This window comes from Microtus oregoni, unplaced genomic scaffold (assembly GCF_018167655.1).
Source record: "Microtus oregoni isolate MIOR12 unplaced genomic scaffold, Mior012 000013F_ref0000133, whole genome shotgun sequence".
Taxonomy (NCBI): Eukaryota; Metazoa; Chordata; class Mammalia; order Rodentia; family Cricetidae; genus Microtus; species Microtus oregoni.
Window position 1 is genome coordinate 26,846,868 of NW_024543072.1, and position 27,084 is coordinate 26,873,951.

At 42.3% G+C, this 27,084-nt stretch overlaps 1 protein-coding gene across 3 annotated transcripts in view; it reads left to right on the forward strand.

Moving 5' to 3' along the window:
- Positions 1–27,084, forward strand: part of Fhit (fragile histidine triad diadenosine triphosphatase) — a 1,425,825-nt gene that overhangs the window by 410,494 nt on the left and 988,247 nt on the right. For all 3 annotated transcript variants that reach the window (XM_041662668.1, XM_041662665.1, XM_041662664.1), the window contains one exon: positions 604–692. The gene's annotated coding sequence lies outside the window, so the exon portion shown is untranslated. The remainder of the gene's footprint in view (positions 1–603; positions 693–27,084) is intronic.

The window sequence follows — 27,084 nt, forward strand, 5'->3', positions numbered from 1 at the left end:
CTCTGCATTCATTAATGCCTGTACGTTCCTGCCCTGCTTCAGCTCAATCCCTGACTTCCCTCAGTATAAGATGAAATAAACCCTTTCTTCCCCAAGCTGATTTTGGTCATGGGTTTTAGCACAGCAATAGAAACCCTAAGACATCTCACTCGTAATCAATGACAGTTGGCCTCATATTCCAAAGGAGAGGGAGTTAAATGACCCACAAGTGACTCTTGAGTGGATCTGACATGGAATTCTGCAAAGCCAGAGCAGTGTTCTCCTGGGTCAGGCTCATTGTTTGCAAAACAGAAATCCCAGTATTAGGATTGTCCCATTCTGGAGGAGGCCAGATGCTGCGTCTAGGAGCCCTGGGGTGGGAATCAGAATATGGACAGACACAGCACCATTCTGACACAGATAGAGTCATTCCTCTGAGCCACACTCTCCTGCAGAGAAACAACAATGGTTCCCGAAGCTGCACTGTGCCTCTATAGCCCCTTAAACAGTTCCTAACGCAGCCATGCCAGCTCAGTGATCTTCATGGACTGTTTGTATGACGTTGTGTCTCGAAGCTGTCCGATACACTGCCGAGTGATCATCTGAACTTGTTCTTCCCATTAGGTGTCCTGGGACAACCCTCTCTGTCATTCCTCTGCAAAATCTCTTCGTCCTGCACGGAGGACCCCAAGGAGGCAGCACGCGTGTGAAAGGTAGTGCTTGCTTAATTTTATTTCTTTTCAAAGAGCGTGATCTGTTGCCTTACTGTGTGGATGTCCTTATTAGTCTCATTCTTTTGCATATAAATAGAACTTTATAATTGTACATGGTTAGAGCCAGATCTCCTTAGAGAACCTGCCCTCTTGCTGCTTTTGTTTGTAGCCGCCGTTTTAAAATAGGAATATAAATATTATGTCAGTGACATAAAAGAATGATGGCCTCACTTTCTGAAGGAAAGCATTGCCTTCCCATCCCATGAAGCACAGCCGAACCGGTACCTGATTGACATGCCATAACTGTTCTTCCCCCACTATATAGGCACACATATTTAATAATTTTTATGGAGGAAAAGAAAGGTTAAGTAGTCACAAAGTCAGGTTTTAATGCCTTGTGTGTCTTTAAGGAAGATGGTAGGATTGAAATGAAATTAGTAGCAGCGAGAGGAGCCCTCCGCCAAGGGACCTGTGTCCTTCAAGGGTGGAGGGTTGCTCTTGGTCAGAGAATCCCCTGCTGGTACAGAATAGGTAGTGAATGATGAATCCCATTAAGAGACCCAAAGGTCAGCTAAAGTCTTCCCTTCCCTTCATGCCTAAGTGTTTTCACCCGGTGGGTCAGAAACACAACTTAAAAGGAGATAGCTGATGGAAGAGAAATGAACTCACGATGCTCAGAAGACAGGCTTCAGATCACAGCAGTTAGGCATGCTGGGAGGAATGCCTTCGCTCTGACTTTTTCTTGCCTTCCTTTCCCATGACAGTCCTTAAAACCTTCCAGAAAACCTAAAAAAGCTGCAGTGTAGTTTCCCCCAGAACTGTGTGTAAGATTGGCCATTCAGAGATTCTCTGGCACACCTTGTCTGCTAGCAGTCATAACTCATTCTAGGAGTGTATTCCAACCCTAGGTCAACAGAAGATCACAGGAAAGCTGAGAAGTTACTGAATCCCTAGGCCTTGCTCAGTTCTTCTCAGTCAAGGAGGTCTCAGACCAGTAGGTCATCATCCTTTTGACCAATCACATTCCTACATGAATGTCCATTTTGTTTTATATCTAAGCATAAGAAATGGGTTCTCCCTAGTCTTTGGTTTCTATCTCCAAAGTCTCTCATGTCACATAAAACTTTGTATGTCAGATTTTCCACTTGTTAACTTGTATTTTGTTATAGGGATGTTGTCTGTGATATTTGTTATGTGTGAGAAAAGATCACACACATGCACACACAGATACACACAGGTGCACACTGATAGTCATATGTGTTGGCTCCACAATTTCAGTCTGGTCATTTCGCCAGCATGTAGACAATGAGCTACTCTATTTTATTTGATTTTTAATTAATTAACTTACATATTTATAGACAGGATTTTCTATATAACCCAAATTGGCCTCAAGCATGCCTAGCCTTCATTTCACCATTTGCCGGAATTCTAGGATCTCGGACATGTGCACGACTCTTGGCAGGCTGTGTTCAGTTAACCTTGCTTTCATATATGCTCCTGTTCCTTCCTGTCATTTCTCTTCATGCTTCCTCCTTTATCAACATCTTCATGTCTATGTCTTTGCAAACTGTGTGTGTGTGTGTGTGTGTGTGTGTGTGTGTAAATTGACCAACTCCATGAATCAAAAGACAAAGACACCAGTAAACCCTGTCTCCTACATCTACTTTATCTTGTGCACCAATTTGCCCCTGGCTCTGCCTACCTTCCCATGATTCCTCAAGACTTTGACATCCACGGGTTTATGTGAAGTTCATCAAATTGGCCAGAACTGCCTGTAGAGTTTGTATTGCTATCGGACATTGCTTTGTCATGTAAAAGCCTTCAATGAATACATGGTAGGTTGGGATAGGCCTCCCACTTTCACTTCCTAATGCATCCGACTTCTTGGTAGATTCTCTGTTTATCTAGAGAGCCTATCTTACAAAGCTGAAGAGAAATGCGGTGAAGCCTGGCAGTGGTGGCACACACCTGCCTTTAATCCCAGCACTCAGGAGGCAAAGGCAGGCAGATCTCTGTGAGCTCGGGGCCAGCCTGGTCTACAAGAGCTAGTTTCAGGCTCTAAAGCTACAGAGAAACCCTGTCTCAAACAAAACAAAACAAAAAAACAAAACAAAACAACAACAACAAAGGCAAAAGGAAATGCAGTGAGCTGTGAACTTTGAGTATAGCCATTTAACCTTCAGTATTTTTGTTCTGTTTGGCATCTTAATCCTAGAAATAAGGCTCTTAAAAAATGAAGCCTGCAATTATTTGAAAGAGTAATTAAAAGTGAGTGATTTTCAAGTTTGAGACCTCACTTATTTCTCTGTGCTTAGAAAGACGTCTCTTCTTCTCCTAACAATAAAAGACAGTGCCTAATAATTTCAAATACTTCCCCTCTGCTGTTTCTGCATGAGTTTTTGCTGTTTGCTGTTTGATTTTCATCAGCCTGCTTAACCTCTTTGAACTCTGGTTTTTTCCACAATGAAATGAAATGAAATGAAACTAATCTTAGGAATTGTTTCCTAGAATGGTTATGAAAGATTAAAAGATAATTGATGTTAAGTGGTTAGGAGGATGTCTTCCATGAAGAAGCTTTCAAGACATGGTACTCATAAGGACTAATGGTCAAAACATGGTTGTCACTAGTATGGATGAGAGTAGATCACTTTACTTACTATTGAAGTATTTTCAATACTTCCTTTCTCTTAGAATATTACCTATGACTATGTCAATGTGGTAGATGTAGAGATGTCTAGAGCCACAAAAGTAACACTGAATAATGTGGCCAAGTGTCACATGGATACACCTAGGAGAAATGGTCAGTACAGAACTCACTGTTTTGAGATTCAAGACTGCCATGTCTGTGTGATGTTTTAGTGTGTAATCTGTAGATTTAGTCCAGTCTCCTCGTGTGCTTGGCAAGATGGTCAAAGGAGCCCCAGGCCTGACTTCTGTTTCCTGTTAGGACCAAAACCAGGTATTTCTAGTCAAGATGCTGAGTGAAGGTTAAGGAATCATTAGGAAATACAAGAAAATTTTTCCTCAGTGTTTTCTCTATACTTTACAGTATTGTCTCTACATCCTGCTTCTGGTGTGACCGCGAAAGCTCTACTAGGCCAGACATGACCAGAGGCATCCATTATAGTATAGACCCTCCCTCATCTATTACCTGAAGGCAGGAAGAATAAAAGTACACAAGCTGAAGCTTTGCAGAGCTGTACTTCACAACTTGAAAGCTGAGTTCCCACCTTACAGTGTTTACTATGAAAGCCGGGTTGGCTGCAGTGAGTTTGAGGCCCTCCTGGTCTCCACAGTGAATTCCAGACTGGCCAAGGGGGAGAGTAAGGTGCTGTCTGAAAAAGATAAAGAAAAGAAAGAACTTAGCCAAACCTGGAGCTGCCTCCCAAGGCCCTGTTCAGTTAGTTCTGTTTAGCTAATCTACTTGCCTGTCAAAACAGATCAATATTCCCTGGAGAATAAAGCAGAAACTGGTCTCCCTTCTTACCATTTACATTCTTTTATTCACACGCCACAACCTCAGATTCCACGACACATAAGGAACTAAGAAAATGGGAGCAGTTTTGAAAAAAATAGGCAATTATCTGACATTTATTCCAAGATGGGTCAGATTTGAACTTTCATTGATGGAGAGCTGTCACTGTTGAAATCAAAATTTCCTGAGTGGCCTTAGAGCATGTGGAGGTGACCAGGACAAGTACCAGTAACCCTTACAATAGAGCCGTGGCAATTTTCTGGAGCACAGGAAAAAAAAAAAACACTATTTAAATGCCTGAACAGTGAAAAAAGAGTCAAGGCTCCGGTAACTGTGCTACAAAATTTAGCATAGCTAGCTACTAGACATGTAACTGGAGTCACGGAAGAAATAGAATCATGCAGAAAGTATGTTTGAAAAATAATGACATATTTTTCACATATTATGAAATACTTAAATCCATGTCCTAGCATAAGTGGGATGATTTTGAGGATATTGTGCCTCTGCCCTTCTCATTTAAACATTGGACAGTGACAGTTGTGAGGGGCCTTCATAGGAACCACAGTATGTTCAGGGAAATGTCTCATGTGAGCACTTCCTCCTTTTCAGAAACTACAAAGGGTAGAAAAAAATGATGGTTTAATGGTTTTTAATGGCATGTATCTATTTGTGGTATGGGGTGGGTAGAGATAATGTGTGTATATGGTACACATTTGGAGGCCAGAGGACAAGTTGTAGGAGTTGGCTCCTTCTTCAACCACATACGTCCTGGGACTTGAACTCAGATAGTCAGGCATGGCTGTAAGAGCCTTTCCCTACTGGCTATCTCACCAAGCTAAGAAAAAATGTTTTTTTAAAGTAAAGAGGGGATAGAAAGACAGTAAGAACGCATACCAAAGAACCTTGTTATTTGCATAGCTAAAATGTGCTTTCAGCATGAAGACAAAGGCATTTTTAGATACAGAAAAGTGCAGAGGCTTTGTTTCCAAAAGACTCAAGAGATGTCAAAGGAAGCTGGAGCCTGGAGCGAGGCACACCAGAGAAGACCTGAAATGCTCAAGATGGAATAAATATATTGGAATTGGCCAATACAAATGGCTCGTTTCCCATCTTATGATCTTTAAAATATAAAGAACAAGAATGACAACATTGTTCCATGGGGATCATGCTGTAATGTGTCTCTGTAGTCCACATGACAGTCATAGCATCAAAAGTAGTGTTGGTAAGCAGACTTATGTAGGTGCAATATCTTCAAATTTTATGTGAAAGTGAGCCAAATAATGATCAAGGAAATATACTTTAGTCCCCAGAACAAGCAATACAAAATATGGTCAATTGATAAATTATAATCTCACTTTTTTTTTTTAAAGGCGAGGTCTCACTGTGTAGCTCTAGCTGACCTGAAATGTAAAGTGTAGACCAGGCTGACCTCAAACTCACAGAGAAAGTCTTGCCTTGCATTTTAAAAGCAAAGCAATAATATTGGAAAAGAGGAACAAGAAATAGAGACTCAAACAAAACGAATGAAACTCTACCACTAAATGCAAGCACCAACCATTATATCATTAGTGGACCCTGTGCATTTTAGTTAAAAGGCAGAGGTATAAGAATACACTTAAAAATAATGAACATCAATGCTGCATTGAGAGATAACCTTTAAATATAAAGATACTCATAGGCTTAAAGGGAACTGGAATGCTGCAGAAATGGTCAAAGACATGCAGAGTGCCTGCCTAAATATCAGACAAATGAAACCCTAAGGCAAACAGATTACCAAAGGGAAAGTATTTGGCAATAACAAAAGGGTCATTGTGTCAAGAAGACATAGCAGTTAGTGGTGAATACGTACCTAATAAGATCCCAAGTGAAATCTGTTTGTGTTTTTTAAGTACAGGGTTCTTGGAGGACTCAGTTGTAGTCAAGAGACGTACGTGGCTCATCAGTTTAAGGACTAGCCAGGCTAACTGGAGTCAGCATAGGTGTGGAAAACAAAGTCACTGGAGGGTATAGTGACCTTGGGGTAACTAACAGCTTATGTCTTTCTTCACAGTGTTTTCCATAGCTGTTTACCTCATGCAATGTATCATGGGTTTGACCGTGTTCCACAGTCTAGAATCAAAATGGATACCTTTGTAATTTACTCCTACAGTGCTCCTATTAAATTTAATGAAATTAGATGGTAGGCTCATTCCAGCTGGTGCCCCTACTATATTCCTTATTTAAATATTTTGAACCCAGCCCTACTGACAATAACTCTATAAGTTCTTTGTATTTCCTGCTTTGCAGTGGAGCTCTCTGTAGCTCAGGTAGGTTTGGTGTATTCCCAAAAGCCATGAAATTGATGGGTATCAACGTTCAAGTCCGAGTCCACCTGTAAAGCTTTCCCCCTGCATCACACCCCCCTTCTCTGTTTTTCCAGAGTATGCACACATAGAACTGAAGTACCCTCAACAGACTCCCCCGAGCACAAAGGAACATCTTGGTGGTATGTTTGGCCATACTCTCGTTGTGGTCAATGCCAGGAAACACAAGGAAAGCTTGCTTTTCCATAGAGAGATAGACCTGCGGCAATGGCCCACTTGTAGATGAACTGAACACTGAGCTATGAACCTGTAAATCACATAACTCTGATGCATCTGTGTATTTCCCCTTGTTTAGAATAAGAATGTAGGACAGTGGGACTTTTTCCTAGATTTCCCTCACCTATGACATGAGATCGAGCTAGCTGGTCTGATCCATGCTGAGCCAGGGCGCTTAGGAGGGGTACCAGTTTCTCAGGGATGTGTGGGGTCTCTGTACTGGGTTGGCGTTCTGGCTAGCTGGGCTGCTCTTGCATCTAAGGCTATGAACATGCAGAGCTTTCTGTGAGACTAAGCACAAAATACTACCCTGATTGATGTGGGAGATGTTTTCTCTGAATCATTACAACAATCTAAGGATAATTTTATTGTCTCATATTTCTGATAAAGACATTGACCCTCCCAGATATGATTCTTTTAAATAAAAGATACATTTGTATGACCCAAGCAATAAATTGTAATTCCACAGTCTATAAGAGATGCTCTATGTCATCTTTAGGTTGTGTTTGAAGAGCCCTTGCCTGGGCCCAAGTGACACAGAGTTTTGCCATTGGTCCCTTACCATATAAATGAGAGGTTTGCTCTGTGTATAGTTTAAAGCCAAATCTCAGTAAAGTCACTAAAATACATCCAGTAAAGCTAGAAACAAATCTCCTACCACTACCAGCTAATGGGGTTGCAAACTGAACCTGAGAATGAATTTCCCACGTTTTCTGGAAGGCTAATCAAAGACATAAACAGCAAGTTTCACATTCCTACAATCAGAAAGCTTAAACACATCAGGAGTTTATTGTGCGACCATTATAATCTCTTGTTGTTGTTAATGTGAAAATGATGACTAGGAACTGTGGTACATATCTGTAATTCTGGTGCTCAAGAGGCTTGGGCAAGAGAACCACAAATTTGAGAACAACCCTGGCTATACAGTGAGCTTCAGTCCAACTGGAGCTGCATGGTAAGGTTCTGTCTCTGGTCCAAAATCTTCCCTCTGGGCACTTCCTAGGACTGGCTGGAACTCTGTGTGTGCATGGATGTCAGAGTATTGTTTTCCTTCTCTAACCTGCATGCAGCTTTCTGTTGGAGACCTTAAGGGTATCAGCCTGGTGTTACCCGTTCCACTCTCCATACTTTCTGCCTCTGTGGTCAAGGTGGGTGCTCTTCCACCACAAGGAACTGTGGAGCAGTCCGCACGATCTCCATCTACAGCAGACGTTACTTCCGTAGCTCATCAATCAAGACCATGAGTGCCACTGAACTGGCAGAATCTGACCAAGGTTGTGTGTGTTTTAGTCAGATCTGAGTGTTCTCCATCACAAAAATAAGTATATTTACAGTACACTAACTTCCTTCTAAAATACTGAACATTATTTCCAAGACTAATCCACATTCGTAGTCATCGTGAAGAACTTGCATACTGGGTCACAATTCTTTCACTGTGAAATTACTAGTGGCATTGGTATCAGAAAGTGTCGCATCACCTCAACACCACCAGAGAACCTTCAATGTCTATATTTTGTGTTTGTTCTATGTTTTTAAAGATGAATTTCATCACGAAGACTTGGAAAGTGACAGAAAGTTAAGGTCACCAGGGACCTTCAGTGACAGTTTTGCCAATACAGTTGGAAGTTCCTCAACTATAAAGCTTTTTTTTTTTTAATGAAACGAGACCTTTCTATTAATGTGCAGGGGCCTCTTGTCACTTTGCAAGGACTGAACCGTCGGCCTGCCGATTACCAGGCACACAGTATACTCTCATTAAACCATGCACTGTGGGTTTCTTCGGATTGTCAAACTGCTTAATTGAAAAAATGTGTAGTGTCACTCTTTCAGGGAAAAGGCAAGAATCAAAGGACTGGAGAGCTGACTCTTAACATTTCAGAGTTCGCTTTTAACGGCAGCCAGAAACTGTCCTGTTTTACAGTTTTGATTAAAGGACTTTCCCTTCTGAATTTTTCTTGTTTTGTGTATAATTCAAACACTGTAATTATAATGGAGTTTCTTTGATAATAGAACTACTAAATCATTCTGCCAGCAGCTGAAAGCCAAGGGGAAGGGCTTGTTTTTAATGCTGTAACTTCAAGGTTTATTTGGGTGTACTAGCAAACTGGGAAGGAGGAGACTCAGGTGGGTTTTATCTCATCAAACTTCTGCTTCCGTGACTGCGTAGTCCAGGTCCAGGCCTTGCCTTCCTTTATGGTGGGTTGAGCCTTTCCGACACTAAGTGCCCTTAGGCTGTTGGTAGTTCTCTGTTTATAAGATAGTTTAAAAATAAAAAACAATATCTGAATCCACTGTGGACTGAATACATCAGAGTCTTCTGGCTTGTATGTCACAGTTGGGGTGAGCGGGTGGTGGTCGTGGCACGACACTGCCTTTAAAGACTCTCCAGGTGATTAGAGTCTGAGCCGATGTTGAAAGAGATTGTCTAAATTGATTCTAGTTGTTTGGTATTGCAGTTCAAGACACATCTCACCAGTTGTGATCATCAGCTCACATCAGCTAAGATTTCCTACAAGCTGTACACCGGAAGGGTTTTAGGAGGTCAAAATCCTTGGGTTCTGTGTCCAGCTTCGTGCAGGGGCTCCATCTGACAAGTGCTGGAAGGTAATTCCTGGCAGTGGGCTTGGAGAATCTGCTAAGGAAGCAAGCGGTCTTCAGAAAGAGTTCAGTGGAGCTTCAAAAGGGGCCAAAGTGCAGGAAGTCCAGGGCAGGATTTGTTGTGGGTGATGTTATTAGCAGTCTAGATCTGGGTACCTTCCTCTGCCCCTACTGTAATCATGCTTATAATAGCATCAACATGATTTGGGGCAAAGCTGTCACATCTAGTGCCATATAATGCCTAGGTACGGACACCCATCCCGTAATTTTTTTGAACCTCCATTATTGCCTTCGCTAGTGGTACAAATGTCGGGCCCTACCCTGACAGCCCTAACAAGCAAGGCTCAGCCACCTGTCTTCAGGAGGTCAGAGAAAGAAAGAATCTTGGAAAGCAGGAAAGCATTTGTCCCATGTGGCCACAGTGGGAAGGGGAATACACACATACACACACACACACACACACACACACACACACACAAATACTTTGCCTGCCCAAGTTATCTTCAAGGTCCTGTCATGAGTTCTGGGTTTAAAGAGAGTGCATATAATGTGGCATTCCCCTCTGTATGCTATGAATATATTTTATTACCACTGGTTAATAAAGAAGATGCTTTGGGCCTATGGCAGGGCAAAATACAGCCAGATGGGAAATCTGATCGGAGATGTATAGAGAGAGAGTAGGAGGAGTTAAGGAGATGCCATGTATCTGCCCAAGAAGTAAGAGGTAACAACCCACAAGACATGGTAGAATATAGATTAATAGAAATGGGGTAATTTAAGATCTAAGAGTTAGTTAATAAGAATCCTAAGCCAGTAGGCCAAGAAGTGCTTTAATTAATATAGCTTCCATGCAATTATTCGGTTCTGGATGGCTGGGAACGAAGGAGCAGCCTCCGCCCACAGGCGAAGAATATATTTATCCAAGACAGGCAAAGAATATATTTATCTAAGTCAAGGGTCAAAGTGTGGGTCTTTCTTTATCAGTCTCCTTTCCTGATGAGTTTTCAGAACCATGGGATGCTCTTTCTGGGAGCCAAGTTCTCCCTCTGCCAGTCACTGAGTTTCTCCAAGTGTGGGACTCCTGGGAAACTCTGGTTTCTGGGGACCACTGTTGCAATACTCTGAGAGCCCAAGATAGAGAGTCTCATGTTTCTATACAGAATCTCTTCATTCTTCACAGCATGGGTACACCAGGGCCTAATGACTGGAACCAGTATATTTTAAAAGACATATTAAGAATGAAAAGACAATTTATTTTGAATTAAGCATATGGGAAAACTGCAAAATCCAAACAAGTTGATACTGAAATGTCAGCAAAACAAAGTATTGTGCTGTTGTTATTAATTACCAAAATTAACAATTACTAAAGCATCTACTTTCATAGCCAGTTTATGAGTTAACCACTTTTAATCCTTAAGCGTTACTGGAAATGCGTGATAATTATGGTGAAAACTTCGCTAATTTTAAAATTAAATTAAATTAACCAAATTATATGTAAGCAACCAATTTCAAATGCCAAGTATAAAATATTTTCCATGATTTTAATCATGAAAATCACTTAGTGTTATCTAGCAGCAGAGAGTAGAACTTAGAGATTGATGATGGCTGGAGGGACACATTAACCAGGACCGCGTAGACATGCGTGCTTCTTGCCCTCTATGCAAACCTACATGTGAGCTGAGCATCCAGAGAAAAGGTGTAGAAAGTCTAGGAAGGACACACAGCATTGCTACAGGACATACCCCGAAGTAAAGGATCAGCAGTGGAGGTGTTTTAACTTTTAATACTTATTTCTGTCATTTTGGGGATTCACCACCCAGCTCCCAAATACATCACATGAAGGCTTATTCTTTCTTATGAATGCCCAAACTTAGCTTGTCTTGTTTCTAGCCAGCTTTTCTTAATTTAGATTATCCCATCTGCCTTTTGCCTCTGGGCTTTTATCTTTCTCTATTCCGTATACCTTCTTTCTTACTCTGTTGCTGGTTGTGTAGCTGGATGGTTGGCCCCTGATGTCCTCCTTTCCTTCTTTTCTTGCTTCTTGATCCCTTTTCCCATATTTCTCCTTCTATTTATTTTCTCTGCCTGGCAGTCCCACCTATCCTTTCTCCTGTCTCGCTATTGGCCGTTCAGCTCTTTATTAGACCACTCAGGTGTTTTAGACAGGCAAAGTAACGCAGCTTCACAGAGTTAAACAAATGCAACATAAAAGAATGCAACACATTTTTGCATCATTAAACAAATGTTCCACAGCATAAACAAGTGTAACATACATTAAAGGAATATTTCATGACAGGAGGGGAGGTGACAGAGAAGGGAAGGGGAAGAAGAGATATATGAAGGAAAAAAGACGGGTAAATAAGAAAATGTCATTTGTAACACATTATTTCCCATAGTAACTAAAAGTGGCAGTAATGAAATACAAAATATTTAGTTGTTCTGGGCTCTATTCTCATTGACCAAGTTATTAAATATATACAAAAGCAGGCTTCAGAATATGTAATTGAAATTAAACATGATTTTTCACCTTTCTGATTAAGAAAGCTTCAAAAGATAAAAGAAAATTAGGGTATTTTAAGGCACATATCACATTACTCCTAAGCCTCTGTCACTTGCATCCATTTTGGACCTGTCAGTGAACATAATAAGGTTCTCTATCTCTCACATAGGAAGTCCCCCTTAGTGTTGGCAAGGACAGTGTGAAACCACACAGGGCTGGGATGAAGGAAGCAGGCTCATTGGTAATTTAGAGCTGGCCAATGAGAGAGAGGAATGGAAGAGGGGACTGGGTGGCGAAGAGAGGCCTAGAGATTGAATTCCTGCGTAGTTTACTGTGAGGTATAAACTTTAACCTAAATGCAGAATATGCACAGGGAAACGTTTGTTCACAGGGCCATCTCAGATTCAATGTTTAGAATCCGATACATATCACACTGGCTCATCTATACTCATAAGAAGTGCATAAGATAGATACAAACATTATCCTTACTTTGTAGATGAGGAAACCTAGACATAGATAATAATCCCTGACACATGCTGGAGCTGGTCTTTAGACCCACAGAGTCTTATGAAGGCTCGCTTAAAGGAGCTCTGAGCATCCTCAGCAAAGCATGTGGAGTCCTGGGGTTGACAGATTGGCAAATGGGGCAAGGTGCAGACTTTCAAAATGGACAGTTCCGCGCGTTCCCTTGAGCCAAGGGAAAGGCAGATCTCCACCTCTGACAGCCATAGCTGGGCGCCTTGCAAAGTCCTGACTTGCCTTCCCGCAAGTGAGCAGAGCTCGCAGCCCTCGGTGGAGATAAATTGGCGCAGGGAAACAAAGGTGTTTTTCAGGCGCCTTCGCTGCCATGTACAGCTAGGACAGGGTAATGAAAGGACCTTTTCTGCCTCCACTGCCTTCCGGGCTTGCGTTCTTAGTGAATCTGCTACAGCAAAATGGAGTTTGTTCGTTGCGTGTCATCTAAGGGTGGCAATTAGTCGCATGTGTTTGGGAGGGTGCCAGCCCCTGGGGCGCCAGACCTCAGTGCAGGAGCCACTGTTTGTCATGAATTCGTCTTTAAATACAAGCAAGTTTTTTAAAACGGAGCATGCTAATTTGGGTTTCGCTAACCCCTTAGGAAGAAGGCTCGGCCTGTTCAGTGCCAGCTGGCCAAGTTGGCACTTAGAGAGAAATTGGGTCCCTTTCGCACCGCCCCTCCCTTCATCTTTGGGATCAAAATGGCCCCGGGAGCCGAGTGAGCATGAGAAGCAAGGTGAACGAAGGGGCAGCAGCCCTGTTGATGGCAGGCAATTGACTCGCCTGAGGTCTCGCTAAGCCCACCTTGGGAAAGGACACTGTGCCTGCCTTTCCCAACTCGCATGGCCCAGAGGCCACCCATTCAGCGACTTCTACATAAAAGACTCCCTCATCCAATTGCTTATACACTGCGCCTTTTATACTTTTCCAAGCCATACTTAAGGGATTATCAGTGCAGCTTTTAACTTCCCCCAGAAAGAACTGAATGAACGTGAATGGGGGCGGAAGAATCCCCAGTGGGAAACTGTCCTCTCCAAGCCCAAGATGCTCACAAAACCCCTAATCACCATTTTAAGAAGGCCATTCTGTTTTTGGTGGTGGCTGGCTTCAAATGGAATGTGCTAATTCACTGTTACTGTACATATAGACGGTCATTACAAGGGACCCTGTCACACGCACAGAGAACAACTCATGGGTATACAATGGGGTTGGGGTCATAAACTCGGGTCCTGGTCCCTTTGCCATGGCATCTTCTTTCCCTATTGAGAAAGAACAATCAAGCTCTCATCCATTTGGCCCTTTCGGCTTGGCAACTCCCCAACAAAGTTTTACTGGGAGTAGCCTTTTAATAAAACATCTTCAAGGTGATGATCGGGCCTTGAGAAGTTGCCACTGTGCTACAGTTAAGGTTGAAAATGGGACCCATATCTTTTCTTACTCATTTCTATTGTCTTTTGCCCACATCTCTTTGTCTCCAAATAGGATCATTCTGTATTCTGGGAAGAGCCTTGTACCTAGGGAGACAGAAAGGAAATGTAAATAAGGTTCACATCTCTTCTGAAGATGGGGCTGGCTTTGGTTTTTGTTGCTGTTTTGTTTTACTTGTGTTTTCTTATATGAATTTTCTCTGTTCAGTGGATTGCTGAGCACTCTGAGTTGTCCTGGTTACTAATGTGCTATACATTAAATTTGGAGGCGGTTTTCTTTTTGGGTTCTGATTTCATCTGCTTATTTGATTCAGGCCCCATCTTCTTCCCACAGCAGTCTATTAAATCTACTAATAAGCTGACACTTGCTGAGAGTCCTGAGCGAAATGCTTTCCCGACAAGACAGGGATCTCTCACCGTTGCTTAACCAGTGTTGTGCAGCTCACGGAAGAACACTCTGAATCCTCGCATACCGTCGACACTCGTAAGCAGGGAGTTTGGTTTACAAGGCTCTCCTTTCCGCGGTTTATTTGGACGCTTATTTAATATTTTCGCTCGCACCAGGACAATGTGTCTCTTTCATGAATAAAAGCCTATAACGAGCCTGCCGAGGCTTTAATTTATGAGGTATCCTGAAGCCTGCAGCCTTGTGGGATCTGACTCGGGATGCGTGTGATTATGTCTGTAAGCTGCGAGTAAACCAGCTGGTATTTGTCCTGAAAGTGTTCAGAGAACACCCTCCTATTAATGGCCCATGGCTGGATCCAGCATCTGGTAGACTAATACATTTGTCATTTCCACCATGAAAGTCAACACAAAGCATTAAAGATTCCACAGCCATTCGTGTCCTTCTCTCGTCTCAAACACACCAATTACCATGAACTTATTCCTGTTAGTGGTGTGATTGAACGATACTAACCTGACTGGAACCTGTCGGCAGAATTTCCCTCATAATGACTGTACTGGACCGAGCATTCGAGTTCTTGCTGGGCTCCGTGAACCAGGAAGGTCTGGTACTTTACGTTTGGGAGGCCCTGTGAGTGGCACCACCCAGTAACTGAGTGGGTTCCAGGATCATGGTGCCTGTCCTTTTTCCTCTGAGTGGGGAGGCTTTCTCCACTTGTTTTTGTCTAGAGGGGGATGGAATCTCAGCTCTCCTTTACGGGTAGCTTCAGAGAGCACTCTTTGGCATGATCATGATCACATAAGGAGAGTCATGCACTCATGATGGACAATGTTTGCATTTTAATTCAATAGCCCACACAAAATGAAATACTATCAATTACAGTGACTATGAAAAATGCAAAAAGCTTAATACTTTTAAGGTTTTAATCAGTGAGATTAATGATTTACTTTACCTCTATTTTTACATAACCTAGATATGTAAGGCCCCATGAGCTATGTAACGGGAAATGCCTATCAGGCAGATGGCCCAAAGATGTAAAAGCCAGGCAGGGCCTATGAGAACTTCTGCCTTCCCTGTTACTAGCATGGCTTCTGCAAGGGGATCTATCAGATTGGATGTCTTCTCCAATGATCTGAGAAAACTAGAGAATGCACTTAACACTTCTTTTGGCCAATCCTGTATCAGCTGTTGCTTTCACATCTTTGAATGTAGCTTTGGAAACCACCTTAGGAGAATGTGACCCAAAGCCACACCTTCCCTGACCTTCAGTTACAAGGCTCCACTGACATCCTGGGTGGAGAGAAGAGGTGGACTGTCCCATGGTGCAGAAACCTTAGCAACTCCTGGGATAATCCCCAGCCAGGGGGCGGGCGATGAGATTCGTGACACCCCTTTCTTAAGTCCTGTTTAAACATTTCTCAACAACATGGTAGACAGATACACAGCTAAAGCACATAGGTTTTCTAAGCCGGTTTCAGAGGTTCCACTCCAGTTCAGCTGGGTGCTCTTATTGAAAATGCCTTCTGAGAGCATATCCCTGCTGCGAAGCATGCCGATATCCTGTACCAGTGTGATATCCTGCACCGCGTTGCCTCGCTGGGTCTGCACACCCATACCTCAGCTGCCTAGTGTGTTGTATACCAAGGGTACATGGGTGTACGCATCTCAAAGAATTAATTCTCTACCGATGGGTGCTGCCTTCCACAAAAATACCTGAGAGCTCTCTCCAACCAGTGTCTGGCTGAGGTGACAGAGGGGACAGGTGTGCTCTCTTCATACACCCAGAATTCCCAATGTGATGGGCAAGGCTGAACTTCAGGTGAAACCACATCTTTCTTGGCTTCTCTGGTGGCCCGTGGGTTGTCTCTTTGTTGATGTCATCTCAGGAGAGTCCGTTAATCAGTCACTAATGGAACACACGTCGCAAGGCCAGATTTAAGGTAAGGTCTAGAGTAAAGAAATGGGAAGTGTGATAGTGGTCCCCCCAAAGACCACTGTGAATAGATAGGGAACAGATAGTGGGGGGCAGGCAGGAATGGAGGGCAGTAGATTGGGAGGGTTAGCGGGAGCAGTTATAGAAAACAGCCTATGCTACGCATAGGATTGGGTCCTGAATTGTAGAACAGAGATATATATTTTTAACTATTACTCTGTGGTATAGAAATCATTTTGGAGGAGCAAGGATAGTTGGAGGAAAAGCAGTAGATGACCTCGGGTCTAGAGACTGAACATGGACAAGACTCCTGAACTCAGCACTGGCCAACTGGGACTTCCCAGCACAAAAGTATAACTGGAAACCATGTTATAAAACATACATCTGAATGCTTCAAAACTGTAAGGCTCCACTAGCCTGTTACCAGAGAAAAACATTTTAAGGCCAAAATGTTAGAAAAGGCAAAGCTGTGATTTTTATAGGATTGAAAATTGGCCAAATAGCAAAGACAAGCGTATGATGTTGTCGGTGAATGGTCTCTTATTTGGATATTTGGTTGGATCTTTTAAAAAGAAATATATAGGAAGCCCAAGGACCGCCCACCTCTATCCAAGTCTCGTAAGGTGAGCATCCAAACTGCCTAGGCTCCCCCAAAGCCAGTACGTGCAGTAGGATCAAAAACCCACTGCCATTGTTCTTGAGTTCTCAGTATTCCTCATTGTCCGCTATGTTCAGCTAGTCCGGATTTATCCCGTACTTTTTCAGACCTAGGCCAGCTGGCCTTGGTGAGTTCCCGATAGAACATCCCCATTGGCTCAGTGTGTGGGTGCACCCCTTGTGGTCCTGAGTTCCTTGCTCGTGCTCCATCTCCTTCTGCTCCTGATTTGGACCTTGACATTTCTGTCCGGTTCTCCAATGTGGGTCTCTGTCTCTTTTCATCGCCTGATGAAGGTTAATATTCATGAGGATACCTATGTGTTTGTCTTTGGATTCACCTTCTTATTTAGCTTCTCTAGGAACATGAATTATAAACTCAAGGGGGAGGGAAATGGGAAGCGGTTGCGGGGAGGAGGCAGAAATCCTTAATAAATAAATAAATTAAAAAAATAAAAAAAGAGATATATTTCAGTTAGATAGGTATTCTTCAAGTCTTTCAGAGACCTTCAGAATATGGCATTTAAAATGTTTAAGAACTTAAGACTTTTCATGACAGTGAGGCACATCTGCTCCTGGAAGCACCAAGCTATTTTAAGAGAAAGATGAGCATCGAAGAGGCTCCTTAGCCATTTGGGCAGGAAACTGCTCTTGCCTGAACTGCTTTACTGGACATGCAGTACCTGCAAAAAATGACTACTGAACTTGCCTAAGGTGAGATGATCCTTTGGGGTCCCTGCTTCATGAAAGAGTCTGTGAGACATTCTGCAGGATACAGAAGAAATTGACTAAACGGTCTTTGAAATTTCCTCCTTAATGGAAAAGTCTGCCAGATACTATGGGCCTGTAGGCTTAAGATGTATGCCCCAACAGTACAAAAGAACTTTGTCTAGGCAGTGAGATGTCTCTGTCAATTCTAGAGTTTTGGAAGTTGCTTACAATGTACTTCCTGTTTACTTAGGTAATATTATATCCTTATGGAGTCTTTGATGGGGTTGAAGAATTTATAGTGATAGTTATAGTTTTCCTTAGTTATGATAAAAAATAAAGTAGATACAAATATTGTAACTGTAAAAAAATAAAATAAAAAAATAAAAAGAAATATATAGTTTTAAATTGTGATATATTCATATCAAATAAGTTATTTTCTTACCTTCAGCTCATTAAAAATGTTACAATTTAACATCTTCATTTTTTTTTAAAAAAAAAAGGTCCATTTGGTCTGCTAACAGTTATGATCTGATATAGGGATCCTACATTCAAACCCTGGGCTCACATATAGTAGTTCCCCTGACTTAAGACAATGTGATTTCTTCTATGACACAGGCAGTGATGAGGATCCAGGAGCCCCAGATATTTCCTATCTAGTCCTTTGCAACCTTGCTGATTCCTATCTAAAGAATTAAAAATTGCCCTGTATTTGTATTCTCCATGTGTATAATTTGAATGTATTTTCATCAAGATTATAATTAAAAAAGTTAAAAATATTTTATTTATTTTCAGTAAAGTTGCGTTTCTTATAAAATGTTCAAAATACAAAGTATGCTAACCATTTAAAATGTTTAAGACAAAGGCATTTTTATATATTTTGACACTTTCATTAAATCTTAATATTCTTATAAATCATGATTCCTGGGTGTTATCATTCTATCTAGGTACCAATGTAAAGAATCAATATTAGATTTTTTTTGGAGGTGGGCATTTTATTTTATCTATTTATTTATTTATTAAAGATTTCTGCCTCCTCCCCGCCACCGCCTCCCATTTTCCTCCCCCTTCCCCAATCAAGTCCCCCTCCCTCGGCAGCCTGAAGAGCAATCAGGGTTCCCTGCCCTGTGGGAAGTCCAAGGACCACCCACCTCCATCCAGGTCTAGTAAGGTGAGCATCCAAACTGCCTAGAAAAAACATCAATATCAGATTTTTCCGTGTATATTGGAACCTACTTGTAGTCAACATAAAGGGGAGAATTAATTTCTTTCTCTCAGAGTGCACCTCAGCTCCTGTGTGCTGTGGCTGTGAGTCTTGGCCAGATGTGTGCAGCCCCTGGAAGTATGAAATGGAGCTATTGAGTCCCAGTAAAGAAAACCAGAATTGTTCATGATTAGACTGAGATTTTCACAGACGCTATCTGTTGGAGAAGGAGATGACAGATGAGCTTCTCTTTTCCTTGTTTAAACCTTTGTGATGCTGCGTCCCGTCTACACGGGCAAGAATGCTCCTCACTTGGTGCAACAGCAGGAGTTTGGGACTGTGTTTGATTCGAGCATCAAACCCCAAGCTCTCAATGTGCTTTCTTGATTTTTGGGGTGGGGATGTGTTTGTAATGGGGAGTTTTGTCTAAACTGTAGAGTTCAGGATCTATCTAGAGTCAGGCAGTCACTGTGTGAACTGCAGACAAGCAAGCAAATGTAACTGAGCATTTTAATCTCCAAGTCTACAATAATAGATCAATAATCCAAAAGATAATCAATCAATATTGTCTATATAATAAAGATCTAACTTTATGTCTTGACAACGAGAAGGTATATATTTATGGCCTTTGGAAATTTTGTAACACATGTCCATGACAGGTTACCAAAAAAAAAAAAAAAAAAGTAAATAACCAATCACGGGGAATTGTGGGAAGTTTTAGATAGTGAGACCCTTATCATCAGGTCCAATACAATGAGTTAAAAATGGAAGCAATATGGACACTGAAGTTTTCTTTGATAAACAACTGTTAATTCAAGCAAAATCTCAAAACCAAACCTGAACAAAACACTGATAACAGAGTATTTAAACTCAAAGGCTACAGCCAGAGCTCTGCTTAGAAGAAATCCTGTGGCTTGAGACACTGAACAACACATAAAAACACACAAACAACAAAACAGATGTCATCAAGTACCAGAGTCAAGAACAGCTAAACAAACAGGGAATGCAGCAGGAGTGAAGGTAAAACCGGAAGTCAGATTTCTAATTTACAAATTAACGTAGCATCATAAATACATGCAGATGTCTTCGATTTTTACAAGTGTGTGCTTGCATGCATGTGTGTGAGCGTGTGTGTGTGTGTGTGTGTGTGCATGGTGTGGGGGAGAGGTGTATGTATCATAGTGCATCTGTGGCAGTCAAAAGACAGTTTTGTAGAGTTGGTTCCAGGGATTTGGATTCAGGCCATAAGGTCCGTATAGCCAGTTCCTCTACCCAATGAACCACCTTGCTTTGTACTCCCCCTCCACAAATGTGAAATAAGGAAATCATCCACTAGCAAGCACGGTCAAAACTGAAGCAAAGCCACACAAAACAAGATGTGGTGGACACACACACAGAAGTGGGAAGGACTCACAACTAGAGAAGTTGAAAGCATGAGCTTGGAAAACTGATCTGTGGGTGACTTTGGAATCCTCCCACAGGGAGATCTGTGAGAGGACAGTAACCTAAACCTACCCAAGAAGAAAGAGCAGGAGCAACTCTCGCAGACTGGGGAGGAATCCGGGACTCAGGAACTTTTAATCGCAAATTTGCTTCAGGTTTCACAGGTAATGACAATACTATTTTAAATAGTACTAGGTAAGATTAGCTCTATATCTTTGTAGTGGAAAGCTCCACAGATATTTGGTCGGGTATGTTCTGTACCAGGGAGGAGTCTCCAAAGCACGTTTTTGAAAGGAAAACACAAGACAATGTGTCTCATGCTAGGAATTCAGTGTGTGGGCATCTCACATGCTTGCGGGTGTGAGATCTGCAAGGAAAACAAAGCCACCAGTAGTAGTGATTGCTGCTAGGTCAGAGACTAGACAACCTAAGACAGGTCAAAGGCTGATACAGTGTAATGTTTCTGGAAACAGCACTGTTTGGATGGGACCGACGTTCATCTCAATAGCTGAGTTCATACGATCACTAACTTTTAACTCAGATTATCTTGAGTCTCTAGTGAGACTGATTTACAGTTCTCCACTTTGTGCTTTGGGACTGCCACAGTGGCTGCATAAAAATACATCTACACCTTCCTATCTTTGCCTGCTTTGCACAGTTTTATTCCTTTATGTATAATTCTTTGACTTAATGCATCAACACAGTATCGACTTGAAAAGGAAAAAAAGGAATATACATTGCACAGTCTTTAAACATCCCAACTCCCCCTTTTAAATTCCCTCCTCTCTAGTTTAAGGAAAAGGACAGCCCAGCCGCTGCAGCGAGCCCTTCACTTTCCTGGACATACTTGGAGTCCGTGATTCAGCTCCACGTAGCTAATGTATTATGCAAGTTCTTAACAACTTTTGAAGCTCATCTTGGTAAAGCACGAACCATCAATTGTCAGTGGAAAAAAAAAAGAAATTGTTTTTATTGAATGAGTCTCAAGATGGAATTGCTAATGGCCGAAAAGAACTCAGCCTGCTTTAAGAGGGACCTGTATTATGACTCCTCAGCCGCGGGACCTCTGTGGACAAGCAAATTACTAAAAAGCACTTTGCTTGTAGATTGCTGTGGTGCCTCTGTGTCCAGAGTCCATTGTCAGATGCAGCATGCCATTGGGGTGTAGTTTCTTTGCATTTTTAATCACATTTGCTATCTCGGTCACTCAGCTGCCACAGGTCTGTGAGTCACCAGTGTAAATGAGCAAGGGTATTTTATAAATGTTTACGCTTCTAGGGCAGTTTGTTTATTCTGGTAACATTTGAGGCATTTATAATCCTACCGTCTAACCTAAATGTGTGTCTCCATTTAGATCCGTAAATTTCTAGATTGGAGTGGCTCTCAACAGCACGGTTCTGACTGTAACATATTGTGTGAGAGAGAACGCATGTGTACACACACTTACCTACATAGATATTTATTCTCACACCCACGGCAGGGTAATTTATAGCATGGCACACTTACAGGCTTCAAAAGAAAATTATCCTGTTTCAGGAGTCAACAGTGAAGTGCTTTCTCTGGGTACTTTGTGGAGGGGAGCAGTTTCTCCTAGAGTGGGGTGAGAACGGGCAGAAAAGTACCCTGACTGGAGCAGGTGACTCTCTGTTGTCAGGGTATGTATTCCTTCCTTTACTGATGCTGTGATAAAGCACCATGACCAAATGGGACTTGTCACAGGAAGAGTGCACATTGACCTAGCATTGTAGAGAGAGCGGGAAAGTCCATAACATCAGGAGTGGTATCAGACAGTCAGAGCAGGAAGCTAATAACAACCAAAAGCTGAGAGTAGAGAGCGAGCTGGAGATGGGACCAGACTTTGAACTCTCAAATCTCACCCCCAGTGACGTACTTCCTCTAGAAAGGTCGCACAACCTCCCCGCATAATAGCACCCACTAGGAATCCAGTGCTCAAATACCCGATCCTGTGGAAGATTCTCAGTCACCAAAGAGTGACTTCCAGCAGCTCCTGGAAAAGTCACTCAATCTCGCCAATTGAGTCTGTGTTTGGAAACAACCTGACATCTGCAAGGTCTTGGAGCTTAATTACTTGGTGGCTGTGGATGAGGAGCATCCATTTTGTATGTATAGGTTTGGGTCAGAAAGACAGTATGTGTAGGCATGCTCACTGTGGAAGCTAGAGGTCACCTTCAGTGTTGTTCTTCAGGAACCAACCGATGGGAGTACTTTTGTTTGTGTGTTTTGAGTGTTTTGCCTCACCTATATGTGTGCACCACATGTGTGCCTGATGTCCGGGGAGGCCAGAAGAGGGCACTGGACTCCCTGATACTGGAGTTAGAGATGGTTGCTAATCACCAGGTGAGTGCTGGGAACTGAACCCTGGAAGGGACAGCAAGTGTTCTTAACTACTGAGCCATTTCTACATCCTAGACCTTGTTTTTGAGACAGGGTGTCTCCCTGGCCCCAGAATCATCATTGATTAAGCTAGGCTGGATGGCCAGCAAACCCCAGAAAGCTGCCTATATCTCGTTCCCCAGTACTGGAATTACAAATGCTCACCACCATGCTAACCCTAATGTGAATTCTGTGGTGCAGACCCAGGTCTCATGCTTGCACGTAAGTAAGCTCTGACAAACCCATCATCATGCCAGCCTCAGGGGCATGAGCTTAGAGAAGGGGAATGCATATAGTTGGACACAGCAGCATAGAAAGCTTTATAGTATAATTGAAAACTGTATACAAGGTACAGCCAGTAACTGATGGTCAGATGTCATCAGCAATCATTCAGCCATCTGTCATCTGTCTGTCTATCTATCTATCTGTCTGTCCGTCCATCCGTCTGTCCGTCCGTCCGTCCATCCATCCATCCATCCATCCATCATCTATCTTCATTATCTATCTCTATGTATCATCCATCATTCATCCATTCATCAATCTGTACCTATCTATCTATCTATCTATCTATCATCTCTATTTATGTAACATCTATCTACTGTTTTGTTTTGTTTTTTGAAACAGGGCTTCTTTGTGTCTCCCTGGCTGTTCTGGAACTTGATTTGTAGACTAGGCTGACCTTCAACTTGAACTCACAGAGATACATCTGTTTCTACCTCCCAAATGTTGGTATTAAAGACATGCACCACCATGCCTGGCCCATTTCAACCTTTTAAAAATGAATCCCAGGGCCGGGCGGTGGTGGCGCACGCCTTTAACCCCAGCACTCGGGAGGCAGAGGCAGGCGGATCTCTGTGAGTTCGAGACCAGCCTGGTCTACAAGAGCTAGTTCCAGGAGAGGCTCCAAAACCACAGAGAAACCCTGTCTCGAAAAACCAAAAAAAAAAAAAAAAAAAAAAAAAAACAAAATAAAAATGAATCCCAGGGATTGGACTTGACAGTCTATTGACACAGAATAGATCTATCTGTTAGTTCAAGTAGTGTCTTGCGTGCTTAGGTGCTTCTGCATTTTGACATGAGTGTTGTTTTGCTATGTCCTGCACATTTGTAAAATTCCTTAGGTCTAGAGCTATGTTTTACTTTTCAGGGGTGTCCAAAGACTGTTGTGCATTCTCATGGACTGTTAAGTGCATCATCACACAGTACTTCCTAGTTGCTCCTTTTCTAGGCTGGGTTAGCACCTATGTAGCCTAATACCAGATTGTAGGAGCAGTAAGGTGGGGAATTGGGTTAACGTTTCTTTGTTGTTCGGTAGTTTATGAAATCGCCATGTGGAGTTATTAAGAAGGTACATGATTTGTGGTTCTCGTGCTTTTTGTTTTATTCTCCTTTACCTGAGGATATTTGCTCAGCAGATGAAGGGGGACTTGCTGTGTTTAAAGCAGAGGGAGAAGGCAAGGTGTCCCCTTCAATGGCCCCTCTCCTCTCCATTACTCCCTGTCTGCCCTGTTCTATCTCCCTGAAGACCTCCATACTCAGAGGGCTGTGAATTACCTAGGATGAGCTCTTGCCATGGAAGCAGGAACCCTGGTGCTCAGATCTCTAGCACCTACCTAATGACACCCATAATCCTGATGCCTGGAAGGCAGACCTCTGGAATTCCTAGAAATCGCTGGCTAGCTAGGATAGATACAGACAAGCTCTACGTTCAGTCAAGAGCCTCTGCCTCAATGACCAAAAACGGAAGACTCCAGATGTCTGTTAGCCTTTGACTTCTATGCATCTGTGCATGAGTGCCTGCCTGCACATGTGTCCACACACATGAACTTGTACACACACCACAAACACATACTGGAAGTCCAAACCAAAACCAAAATGAAACAATGGAACTTCCTAATTCCCTAAACCCATCTTGGGTTCCTTGCTGTCGTTACACGGGCCAGCACCCTTCCGAGTCCACTGATGCACATGGATATGATGGCAGCTGGTGACGTCTCTGTCACCCTCCACCACCCTTCATCACCCCTGGCACAGTCCCTAGGAAGATGCTAAGGGGATCAGGAAGAAGAGCCATTCTGGCTGCAGCCAATGCTTGCTGCTCCTCTGTCTGGGAAGAGCTGTAAATTGATTAGCAGGGCTAAAAGTCAAGGTACACTGTATTGGAGTCGTCTGTACTTATTTGGAGTTTGTTGTGATCTATTTGAATCTAATGTGTATTAATATGTGCGCAGAGGTTAATTTTGACGACTTCTGAGTTGAGATGCCGCACGTGCCTTTCCTTCCCAGCTTTGTGAAATCCAAGTTTCTCACTTTGCTGGCCTGTCTTTGACTTTGGAGCGTCACTAATTATGCACACAATTTCAGAATGACACTGACATGAATACGAAATATTAATAAACCAACAAGACAAGCAGTTCTCAAAAATCGCATTATGTGTACTTACCACCCAACTGACCTTTTCCGCAGCTACTTACATCTTTTAAAAATCCATTTAATTTCCAAGCTGGAGTATTAGCCTATTTATATGTAAATTGTCTTTAATTCACGCATTGATTTAGAAGACTAATCCAAAAGATTTTTTTTACCACAAGTGACCTTTTTGCCTTTATTCTTGTGGGAAAATTCCAAGTAGTTTCTTGGTGACCTCATATCTACCTGTTGTACGTGTGTCTGCTCGAGTCTCTCTAAGTCAACCACAGTTGCACAGTGTCCAAACAATACTGAATTATCAATGGTGCCATTGTCTTACTCTCACAGCGTGCCTATGGCTGTTTGCAGGCGGGGATTTTGCTCCTCCTAGTATCTTTCTGGTTTCATCTTTCCCCAGTACGTCTTACTGGAAGCCTTTCTAGGAAATAGGATGTGTTCTTTGAGGAGAGAGAGGTGGTTCTGGTTGTGAAGAACTTTGATGCCATAGAAGTCTCAGCCTGTATTATTCTCCCCCATACCTTCCATGGAATGCAGAGGATCTCAGGATGACGGATGGGAGGGTTAGCTTCCGTATTCAGGTGAACGGATAGTTTACGTAGCTCTCTGTTCTCTTTGTTTGGTTAACCTTATGGAATCCCTTTAGCTAGTGATTCATAACAAGGTATCTTTCACCTGGAAATTCATGTATGCTGGAATTTTCTATCTACTTCTTGTCATCATGGATATAATCCAAAGGATTGAAAACTTGACCTATATGGAACATTTGAAATAAATTTTCGTTGCTGTGTGTATATGTAAGCACTTGTGTGCACACACACACTCACAAACAGGCACTACTGTATTTGTTCTTCCATACCAACCTGCTCTCCCTTGATATTGAAATATCTATCAAGTTTTGGATTTATTTATTTATTTATTTATTTATTTAGAGACAGAGTTTCACACTGTGGCCTGGCTGACCTGAACCTCTTTGAATAGATTAGACCTCCTGGGAACTCACAGAGAACCATTGATTTGTCTCTGTCTTTTGAGTACTGAGATTTAAGGTGTGTACCACCACGCCCAGCCTTCTATTGGACTCTTAACCTGGGGTGATGGGCAGAAGGTGCTCAAAATCAAAATGCAAAGGTGTATTGTGAATGTAAATTGCCTCCACATTGAATGCCTCTCTTCGATGGCAATATTCATCTAGAGCGTAATTGACCCCTCTTCCCTCGACCCTGGAGCAGTATCATAGGATCCTGTGTTACACATGTCTCCCTCGGTCTACCGCCTATGCCATTCTGAAAGGGGGTTTGGGCTCTTTCTTCCCCCTCTGTGCTAGGGAGGGAACTCAGAGCCTCACATTGGTGAGGCCAGAATTCCACCACTGAGCCATATCCCCAGCCCACAAATATTTATCAAATATATAGCAAAAATATAAGCACAGCCGACTGTCATTTTTCCTGGTGATTATATTCCATAAAGTTGTCACAAGCAGTGAGTTACTGAATACTGAGTCGCTGCTCTCAGAAGAGATACGGACTTAGGTTCCCATGAGTCTTTGATCAAACATTTTTGCTAACTGATCAATAAATAAACTTGTTTCATCCTTGCTTTTGTTTGAAGACATCTTATTTAACATATACTTGCTTCATTAATACCAACAGTGTTAAACTCAAGACTAAAGGGAAGTATCCATCATGGCCTTCTTTTATTCTAGGCATTAGAATGTAAACAGGGGTCATTTGAAATATAACAATCATCAACAGCACAAAACAATAAAAATGTGGGACTTAGCAACACACAGAAGGAGGCTTGTTCACAGGATGAGACCAGAAGAGAATCCAGGGCCCTGCTTGGGCTGTGCTTCCTCGTATGGACCTGTATCTCATGATAACGTCTGTTCTAGGAATGCCAGCAAATCTCTGCAAAAGTATTGAGAGTATTGATTCTGGGGTTACAAATACGTTTTAAATGAGTGAACCGAAAAACTCCTGCATACTGATCTATAAATAAGGGGCATCAGCCGTGTGTGAGTATGACCCCCACAACTCAGTGATGAAAGCAAACACAGTACTATATTGCAAACTAACTAACAAAGGAAATAGTCAATAAAGTGAAAAGGTAGGTTTCACGAGTAAGC